We start from the raw sequence: 10,466 nt of genomic DNA, 5'->3' as shown, positions 1-10,466 counted from the left end.
TTTCCTGAGTGAGAGGTAACCATCCCATAGTTTCCAAATCTCCATTTAAAATTCATTTGCCATGTAAAATAGTGCTCCCTTCAGACACGTCCATGGCTCCCTGCAATGTGCGGTGACAGGATCAGTCACGTACAGCTCTAGCCAAAGTGTATCCTGGACCACATGTTTTTATTTGGTGGGATTGTTTTGTGAACTATATCCTGATGTCTTCTAAACACACCTCGTGCCTTCAAAGACCTCAGACAGAGAGGTGAGACTCAGATCTCCCAGGGAAATCTCTGGTGGTCTGGTCCCAGATCTGCACAGGTATAGGGGATGTCATCTTTCCTTCTCTGACTAAAAACGGTGACATCAAACTTCTCATTCTTTAAGAAAAACAAAAACAAATAAAAAGAAAGGGAAAAAGGACAAGAGCACTTACCAGTTTAAAAACTGATCTCTGATGCAGTTTCAGTGGAAGTTAGGGTTTTTGCTACATGCCAGGAGGATACGGCATACCCTCATTAATAAACTAGTCTGTGACAGACGTGGTATCTCTCTACGTGTCTCTGTCCATGTTGTGCAATAATTTCCACTCTAACCCACTTTTCTTGGTCACCCACCTAAAATGCTTGTGCAAATTTTACCCTTCAGGGTAAAAATTTCCATGCCTGACCTCTGCATTAAACGACAACTTTTTGGAATTATGAGGTAAAACTGTCTTCTGAGAATAAGAGAAAAGGAAAACACACTTCTCTGTATAAAAAAACCAAACAAACCTCACCCAGAACAGAATTTAAAAAAATTTCACTGCTTTTTTCACAACTCTAGGGATGGTGTAAAAAAAATCATTATAAAAAGAGTCTTGTAAAAGAGCAGAATATTACCTATGCTCAAAGGCTGCTGGGTTGGACTTGACAGCCCCACAAATCTGCATGCTTTAGTAAACAGGTGAAATGTGGGTTTATATACTTTTGTATATATATAGTGTACAAAGTACATATTTGTGACACTATGTATCCTTTTATATACACATTTATACATACATATAATAAAAATGTGCATGATTATGTACAAGTGTGCACTGTTCTCCATACAGATACTGCATGTGTAAGTTTTCAGGGTGCCCACTGAGGATCTGGCTTTTTGAGGGGAGGAGATGCAGTGCCTGGCAGAGGCACAGCTGGGATATCTGTCACGCACCAGCCCAGTTCCTGTCTAGACTGCCTAAGGTAGGCAATGGTTCAGAAAGTACTGTCAGGGTCACTGACTGAGGGCTCATTGAATTTTATAATTTTTCCTCTACTTATTTCGAAAGTTTTAGGACTACGATTTCTTGAAGGCTGCAAACACCTGTGAGAGAAAGGCCTTGTTGTGTTGGCACAGATGATAAATGTAGCTTTCCCAGCTGCTCATCTCCTCAGGTCCCAAGGCTCTGCCTTAATCACAGGCAAGCCAAGCTCAGGCAAATATCTACCAGGCAAGGCCTTTTCCTTCTTTTCTCAGAGAAAGGAATTTTTATACAAGCTGGTGAATCTTTGGCAAGCTTCAGAAAGTGAAATAATTCCTTTTAAACTATTGTTTTCCTGTTTTAATTTCCTAAGAAATTCTGTAAAAGGATTTTGCTAGCAGAAACTTGGTCATGGTTAAAAACTGAGAAAACATTTTATGTTGTCAGTGCATCTAATCACTTGGAAAAGAAATTGGTGGAGACAGCATGCCAGGAATTGGCGAAGTCTGCCATAGCTACTGCTGCTCGCTCTTGCTTCCTTGCTGTATCCCCCAGGTAAGCCATGACCTGGAGAGATGTTGACTTCAGTGACCTGCAGTCCCTTCAGAGTCATCATATCTGCTATATTTCTGGTGTTATTGACTGGCTCTTCTCTGTATTCTGGGGCCTTCTTATGAGCCCAGTTCTTCGTAAAAACAACTAATTTGGAGTTAGGACTGATGTCATTACTGACATTATGCTCTTTCCATTTTACGTCACGTATCTCTGGTTGTAACTAAAAATGGCACGGTTTTACATTTAATTTTAGAAATAATACTGAGTCACATAATTCCCTCCTTCTATTTTCAGTTTCTTACCTTCTCTTCTACAAAGATGAAAAGCATGCCTTTGACAAAGCTGTCTCAAGAAGTTGTTTTCAAGTAGATTATCTGAGGCACCAACGGTTGGTCTTACTCTATCCATACTAAAATTCCTTCTTTGGCTTTAGTTCTTTTATTTAAATAATAAAGAATAAGAGAAAATGATATCTGAGCAGAAATTCTCTGTACCATGCCATCAGACCAAAGGTGGTTAGGAGCCCATGAGTTTTCTCCAGTTTCAGGAGGAGAAAAAGATCCCTTGTCCTGACTGTGCCCCTGGTAGGGTGTCAGTCAAGGTTTTGACCAGCATAATTCCTAGAACATCATGTGATAGGAGCTTCCTCTCTTGGAGAGGGCACTTCAATCCAGAATGAAAAGAGCATCATAAGAGAATATTTTAAATCATCATTAGCTCTGTTTGTACAACACTTGTGCACATGCTATTCAAATTCTATTGACAGATCTGGCATCTTACAAGTATTTGTTACACACTCTCAACAGTTTTGAATTTTTTGTCATCTGGATGTAAAACCTCATGACAAAATGAAAGACAGAAAAGTCGTGTTAAAATATTTATCAGAATTTCAAAAAAACAAATAAGAAAAAGAGAAGGCTTATAAAATTCCATTGCTCTAATTGTCTGGTTCAGGTATTACTAATATGGAAGCTTAGTGAACAAGCAAAACGTCTGGACTTCATATGAGAAGGCTTTTCAAGATTAATTTTTTTTTTTTTTTCAAAAGACTCAACCTTTTGGGTCTTCCTGGTTGTGCTTTGTGTGTGTTCTCCTTGCAAGGTACACATGCTGTGTGTTAGAAATGATGCTTTCTCATAAAGAGTAAAGAGTTTTATAGAAATTAACTAAATTAATCTAATTCTAAATCACACAAGTTTCAATTAAAGTAATCAAATGCCTCAAATTAAACATAAATTAATTACCTTGTTTAATTGGGATATCCACAACTCTTTCATGGTTCTATAATTTTGAAACATGATAAGGAATTTGTATTTGTGAATACAACTAAAGAGTTTCCTGACTCTGGAGTTGAGGTGGAATGGGCTGATAATAAAGTATCTATTAAAACATCATTGGAAAAAGCTCTACAGTTCATACATTGGCTCAGTTAATCTCTATAGATTTTTTTAATGCTGCTGCTGGAAGGCTAGTCTTGGAGAGGGAGAGAGAAAGAATGCAACCTTCTTTTCTGTACTTCATGGATCCTTAACCCTTATTTAAAGACAACTTTGGATTTTAGACCACATAGCTGCTCTTGTAATTATATCAAACAGTTAAAAAAAAAGCTAGTTAATGATGTTCAACATAAGTAATCATGTTAAATAGTGAAATTTAATTTCTTAAAAACTTAAATCCTCATATCTTTTGGAATGTATTGTACTGTAGGATGTCTGAGTAAATTAAATTCTCCCCTGCACACTAAAACATCAATTTCCTTATGGTAATTATCTGCTAGATTGGATCTGTCAGTCGCAGGGAAGCATGCCTGACATTATACCCTTTTTACAAAAAATGATTACAAAAAATTAAGACGAATGAGTAAAATTAAGGCTGCGGCTGGTAAGCCTATATAAAGCTCTCATAGATCACTTTACATAAGCTACCATTGTACTGTATAGTAAGCTTTTAATGACTAGTTGCATAATGAGGTGAAGGCCATTAAAGAACAGCAGGGGTAACCGATCACAGAGATAAGAGCTAAAAATGATTTTCAGCCAACTAGAAGCAATTTATTATACACAAAAACACAGGTCTAAATGAAATGTCTGGATAGGCGAGGAACTTTTGAAAATTGACAGGATTTCCTTCCTAGGAAAGTTTTACAAATATGATGGGAGCCTGTCTCTGTCATATTAGATTCTTTTTCTCTGCTATTCTGTACTGCAGAATTGGGGTAGTGAGTTGGTTTTTTATTTTTAAAGACAGATGGACTGTAGCAATGCATTTCATTAGCCCACTTGAAAGGTAAATTAGAGTGAGGAGTAGCTGATATAAAGGAGATTCATAGCACTCTGCCAGCAAGTGTTATATGGAGGCAGGTTAGTTGTTGCAAGTCAACTGACACCCTGTCTGTACTAAAAAAACTCATCCATGCTACAGAAATGCCTCTAAAAAGAGTTTAGGATTGTAAAGTACTATATTGCTCTCAGAGCAATGCAAAAATCAGTGTCAGTAAATTCTCTTACAATGAGCAGTTACTTGGGGCAAAAACAGAGAAAGAAAGAGACCAAGTGCCTTGAAGGTAGTGGAAGATCAAATTTTGAGGTAACCTTCTCTCAGAGGGAAAGCCACATCCCTAATTTAAACAAAAGGAGCGTGGGGAAGGGTGTCTAAAGAGAGGCAGGAATGGCAGGTGCAGGTGCAAACCTGAAGCTGGGCTGTCTGCAGCACTTGGTGTGTAGCCACTTTAACCCAGACAGTTAAGATACACACATACATATCTATACATAAATAGACACACACTGATACATGTGCATTAGCAGATTTACTGTGTCAGTATATAACCCTATTATTTTTACTAGGAGTATAGCCTTTACAACAAAAAAAAATCTACAGGATTACTTTCTAATAAAAAAGAATCTGGGAAACTACTTTCCCTTCTTTCCTCCTGCTTCTCACATCTCCTTTATGTGGTATGGAAGTTCATCAGTGTCCTGGCTTAAAGGATTCAAGTAGCCTGGATAAACCATATGATGTCAGGAGATAGGGGAGGTGACTACTGACAAACAGGGCTGTCCAGAGGAGGGCCACAGAGATGGTTCTGGGTCTGGATCACATCATCTAAGGACTTGGGAATTATTGGGTTACTTTACCCTGAAGGAGAGGAGTCAGATGGGAGGGTGTAGTTACAGATTAGACAAGGCCAGATGTTTCTGTGAGGTTCAGGGCCAAGTGACATGAGTCAATGGTCACAAACAGGAACAAAAGCACTACAAGGAAAATAGGCTCAAAAGGAGAGTTGGGAAGCATTGGAACATGTTGCCCACAGAGGTTGTGGAGCCTCCATTCTTGGAAAAGTTTTATAATCCAGCTGGGCAAGGGCCTGAGCAATATGTTTTGTCTTTACCATTGGTCTCATTGTGAATTTGGAGCTAATATAGACGACCTCCAGAGCTCTTCTCCAAACCAATTTTTTTTTATGATGCCATGTTTCTTTTCTGAGGCTTATGGCCATTTTATTCCCATCACAGTTGCGAGTTCTATCCATATTTCTTCTTCCCAAGGACATACCCTAATTCTCAGGGGACAGGTAGCTTGGGGAAACAGGTTTTTTTATTGCTGTTCACCTCTGCAGCTTCATCTGGCTTATGTATGTACACTATCAGGTAACTATGCAAGCTCTGAAGAAAATTTCTGCCATTTTGTCTATATGTGCTAACTAAACACCACTGGAGACTGTTCCTGGCTATGCAGCAGAAATAGCTACACTATTAGATTTTTAGCCTGGCATTCTGCACATTTTTGCTCCATGCTGAACAGCACTCTTCACACACCCAAAAATGTCTCAGACATAAATATCAAAATACGCAGAAATTATCAACTCTTCTTATCTGTGGTACCCTTGTTTTGGAGTCATGTCAACAGCATGGATATTGGCTATTCCTTGACCAAAGTTCCATCAAATGGCACTTGAGGTATTTTAATTCACCAGTATGGTCACAGCCTCAGTGTTTAGGCAACTTTCTGGCCAAAGGGACAGCCTCAAAATGTGCTGGCAGTTGTGCAGCTTGATGCATATTGTGGGGAGGAGAATTAACCTCAATTTTTTTATTTGAATAATTAAATCCCATTTGAATTCTGGTTTAGGCATATATTGCCTTCCATGCACTGAATTTTTAGCCATTGGAAAGCTGCAGCCTGATTTACACAGCACTGAAGTCATGGGACACTTCATTAAAGCTTTTCTTTTTAATCACTTGCATTTGTGTTGTGGCTTGCCTTCTACAAAATCTTCACTAATTTCAATCATTTGTCGTTTATTCTTTAATTATTTTAAATGTAAATTAATTTGATCTAAAGTCTGCTGGCTGTGTCATTATTTGAGATGTGTACATACTAGCATAGTTACTCTTTCAAACTGATAGTGGCTAATACAATTATATGCTTTTCTTCACTGATATCTGATCTGTTAATTAACTGGAAAATATTTTGATTGGGGTGACTGGTTACCCAAATTATTTAATTGTTCCATGCAAGGCTGTCAGAAAAAAAAAAATGTAAATGAGCCTAGTAAGTTCTATGAGATTTCACAGTAATAGCTCTTCAGGTTAGGGCTAGAATTAGACAGAGAAATAGCAAGAGCAACTTGGAGGCTGCAGGTAAAGAAACTAGCTTACATTTTAATTTCAATAAAATATTAGTAGGAACACTTAGGTTTTGTCCATCCCTTTTCCTCCTTGATTTTCTCATTTTTTTACAAAGCAAGGCTCTCTTATCCCATACTAAAGGAGTGTGTGTGTAGCAGAAGAAAGTTAAGAGAACTGAAAGCATGATGTAGGAAAATTGGAAATTAGGTCTGTACCTGGTTAACTGGACAGGACTTCTTTCTGATTTGGATAGGCTTTTTATCCTGAATTGACTGGCTGTCATTGGTGAACTGAACATGACAGAAAGATGAGAGCTTTACCTTTACTTCATGCAGAATACTCTGGACATTCTTTGTTCAAAAATACAAAGGTCCTGTAAGAAACTTGGTTCAGTTTTTGAGAAAGTCTAATAACATTTTTTTTTTTTTGACCTAAAAGAAGTGGACTCTCTGAATACTCAAGGAAACTCCTTGTTGGAGGAAATTCATGGATTTAATAAATGCACTACCTACTTTATTGAATAACTGCAATATTTGAATGTTAGACTTCATACTAGCAACAAAACAGTTAACTAGCTTAGGTGATGTAGAGTAAATCTTCTACACTTGGGGGGGTGTGATGTTTAGAGGTCATAAATATCAATGAGAAGGTTTATACTACAGGATTCAGCAAGCTGTAAGCTATTCTAAAACTGAGAGCCAGCAATGAGCTGAGATACATTCACCATTTATTCCAATTCTGAGAATGCTGGAGTTCATGACAAAATCCTAAGATAATGAATGTACATGTAATTTACATATATAGATTTGTTTCATACAGGATGACAACAAGGAGCCATGCAATGCCTTTCATCTAAAGATGGAACCTGGTTATTGTCTTTTTAATGGCTGAAAATTGTCTGTATATAAGACAGATTATAGACAAAATCGTCTATGTATAAGACAGATACTACCAGAGGCTTGCAGTACAAGCAGGGGCACCTCTTATGACACCCCAGTGTGACCAGCTGCTGAATAAGTGATACTCCAAAGTTGCCCTTGCAGGCACACAAAACTACCAGTCAGTGAAATGCGGATGCCTAAAGGTCTTTGACTCTTAGGGCCTATATGTGATAAACTTACTAGATATGCTTATTTCTAGACCAAGTAATGAGCACGGAGCAGCTGCAATGATTTTGTCTGGTTCCATAACTACAATTAGGCTTGCTTCCTATTTCTCTGAGAAGCCCCACTGAAAGTCATATTTTGTAAATGAGGGATGGTCTGGGCACTTACTTCTTTTCTCAGCCTTTACAGCTATTTTCTAAGGATGCTCTCAGAGCTGGTGTTTTTCAGAGAAGATATGAGGCACAGAGTTACTGCCATTAAATGTCACACACTGGTATTTGCACAAGCAGGGGTGTCCTCAGTCCTTACTGCAAAGCCAGCAATTACATGTTCGAACTACAAATGGACATGAAGGAGGTGATAAGCAGCCATCCTGCCTCAGCACTCAGGCCAGTGTTTTGGGAGCAATCTCCTCTGGGATGGCTTGATAGGTACTTTGCAGGGCTGCTTTGTGTTCCTGCACACTGGACAAAACATAGAGTCCTGTTCTAAAGTGTAAGTCAGGGCTCTTGAGTCCCACATTGCTGGGGTGGCAGAAAAGACAGCAAGGGATAAGAGACGCTGAGACCTGAAACAAGGGGATTTTAGCCACCAATGAAGGGGAATACCCCAACTGTACATTTTTTCCTCTTCTGCTTTGCCGGACTTTGCCAAGTAAATCATACGTAGTCTCCCAGTTTATGAAAGCAAAAAAAACCCCTCTACTTGTTGATTATGTTTTTCTGTTTTAATTGGATTTTATCAAATAAGAGAAGCTTCCATCTGCAGTAAAACAAACCAAAGTTTCCAGTTATTAAAAGCTTTTGGTTTCTGACTTCTCTATAAGTACCTTATTTTCTCCAGTCATTTTCAAGATTTCAAGCTAGGATCACCACTGCCTCTTATATAATTTTCCTACCATGAAGTTGTTTATGTATATTGTTTACCCAACAGACATTTCCTTTTCACTTGGTATATTCATTACTAAATAATTCTGTGAGAAGATACAGGCCACTGATTTTTTGCAATTTGCATCCCCATACTCTAAGCTATGTTGAAAGCAAAGCTTTTTGGTCCTCTTGCTTTGGAAGTACATTAATATTTCTATGACCTTTACTAGATGGCAGATGAGAAGCACTAGGAATGAAATAACAAACAAACCAAAGGAAACCAATTTTTTAAAATGTGTATTTCTGAAAGGAGCAAGAGGAAAAAGAATCTAGTCTGAAAAATATGAACTTTACTTGGGTTATGATAATTGCTCTATTGTACCTATTTTCCCATATCAAAATGCTTCTTTATGACCAATCCACTCAGTATAATGCATAAATATATTTGAAAGGGTTTAGTTGCTATGCATACAAAAATATATAGATACTATTTAGAGATATTTAGAAAGAAATAGAATAGTTTAAGACATGATTATTTACTGTGCACGTCAAAGTGATCATATTAAAAGCATGGTCACTATACTAACAACTACTTTACACGAAACAACTTCAAATCATTTAACTTCCAAAGCCTGCTGGTTCTAAAGAGAAATTCTGTGAAACAAGATGCAAATGAAATGACTTGTGCATGGTGTAAATCCTCTGCTTTAGAAAACTATACTTTCAGAAGGCTTTAGATGACTGTAGGAGGAAAACCAGCTAAATTCTACCCAGGAAACCATTTCTCTCAGAGCAGCATTGTTTTTCAGTGGTTTTACTACACACCGGAAGCCAAGTCTGTTCCTGTTCATCTAGCTGTCGATTTTTGGATCTGTTCTCAAAGGAACAGTTCCAAAAATCATTTCTAGTGACTTGAAATGTGACTGCTTTATGAACCCTGTGTACACTTTAGCACCACCTACGATACAGCGAGGCATTTGGCAGAGGTTGTCCCATGAACTAAAGTATTTATTCACCGGTTTCCACCTGAGGGAAAAGAGATTACTTAATAAAAACTGTCTTTCATAAACTTTCTAACATATACTTTATATCATATGCTACAGCATCAAGTGAAAGGATATTTGGGGCAGGGGAGGATGTGCGGGTTAATTCTCTTTAGGGCAGTGTGGAAGAGTCATAAAATTATAAAATAGCAATAACCAGATCATCACACCATGAATCTCATGAATCTAGACGGGTTCAGATTCAATGAAGTAGTACAACTTACAGGATGGACATGATGGCAAAAATTCCTCTCCATCTTTAGTATCAAGAGCAATGTTACTGCATCCCGTAGAATTGGGCTAGACCTTATATTGAGTGTGTCACATACTTATTTTTTAATTGCTATTTTTGTTAGTTCTTCTACATGAAAATTTTCCCTCCTTGAGATTTCAGGGAGTACTGTCTTTTAATATTAGGGAAAAAAATAGATTTTTTTTATAAGCATGAGAACTTCTTAATGGGAAAGAAATGTTTGAAAACATGATTATTGTTGTTTTAGTTAGTTTTATTTTAGGTGAAATGAGGGATTTCTTTATAGTTTGGATACAAGCATTTCCCTTGAAGTTGGTCTCTAAGTTCTAGAGATTTTTATTCATTATTGAAATGTTCCGAGAAACTGAAAATAACTAGAAACCAGCTTTAAAAAAAATCTGTTTCTCCTCATTGTTTAGTTTAGTTTAGTTTTGTTTCTTAATAAATGTCCTCAGCTTGATCTATCAGTATGAAGACATGTAAAACATGCCTTTTTTTTTTTTTTTTTTTTTTTTTTTTTTACAATTTGGATTTCTTTAGAGGATTTCTAAGACACATCTTCCCCTCATTAGAGCCAGAGGTTCTGGCTTTTAGTCAATCCATAAAGTTGGAGGAAAATATGCTGTGTTATCCAGCTGAGAACCCACCCATTTTAAATATATCTCCCATATTCATAGATTATTGTGCATTAACTATGCCATATGTAAATGCTTTTATACATAAAGTAACCAATCTGAACTTACTCAAGCAATGGCATCTGTCTTTGTAGTCAATGTTCTCAGCCCAGCAGTGCTGGTTTAAA

Source organism: Zosterops lateralis, assembly GCF_965231275.1.
Source record: "Zosterops lateralis genome assembly, chromosome: 1".
Lineage (NCBI taxonomy): Eukaryota > Metazoa > Chordata > Aves > Passeriformes > Zosteropidae > Zosterops > Zosterops lateralis.
This window is presented reverse-complemented; position numbering follows the sequence as displayed.